Source organism: Rhagoletis pomonella, unplaced genomic scaffold, assembly GCF_013731165.1.
Source record: "Rhagoletis pomonella isolate Grant_MI unplaced genomic scaffold, Rhpom_1.0 Rhpom_scaffold_00011, whole genome shotgun sequence".
Classification (NCBI taxonomy): Eukaryota; Metazoa; Arthropoda; class Insecta; order Diptera; family Tephritidae; genus Rhagoletis; species Rhagoletis pomonella.
The window spans coordinates 20,820,351-20,820,892 of NW_023458565.1; positions in this window are offsets into that span (position 1 = coordinate 20,820,351).

Sequence of the window (542 nt, forward strand, 5' to 3'; positions counted from 1 at the left end):
TTTTTTTTCGACTACTTTGTAAAACCGTAAACTTTATATATATATATTTTTTTTTGTTATGCCTTAGTATTCAATATGTATGTATATAGCCAACAAACGTATTGAGCGTATGATTTGTCTCAATACTTCTTTGGCGTTTTAGCTTAAAAGTTAAATCACACAATTTTCGTTTACTTTATATGATTCCAACTTAATTTTACTGCAAAGCGGCGTTTGATTATAGTACTTAATTACGTTTATGTATGTATGTATGTATGCAGCAGAAGCAAGTACGTGAAATTAATTGTTAATTTTTTTTTAACTTTTTCTTTTACTTTTTAAAGTTCTAATAGCTTCGTTTATGCTAAGTTTTATTTTGTACATAAAATTGTTTGCAGATTTCGTTTACTTTTTTCCTTTTCCTCAACTATTGCTTAAATTTGCATACTGTCGACGTGCTTTTTAAGAGTTCAGCAGCGAAAAGAGGCGTAACCCGTTTTTGAAATGTACAGAATTTTTATGAATTTTTCGCAATTTATCGTTGCTGATTGATGTACGAGTAT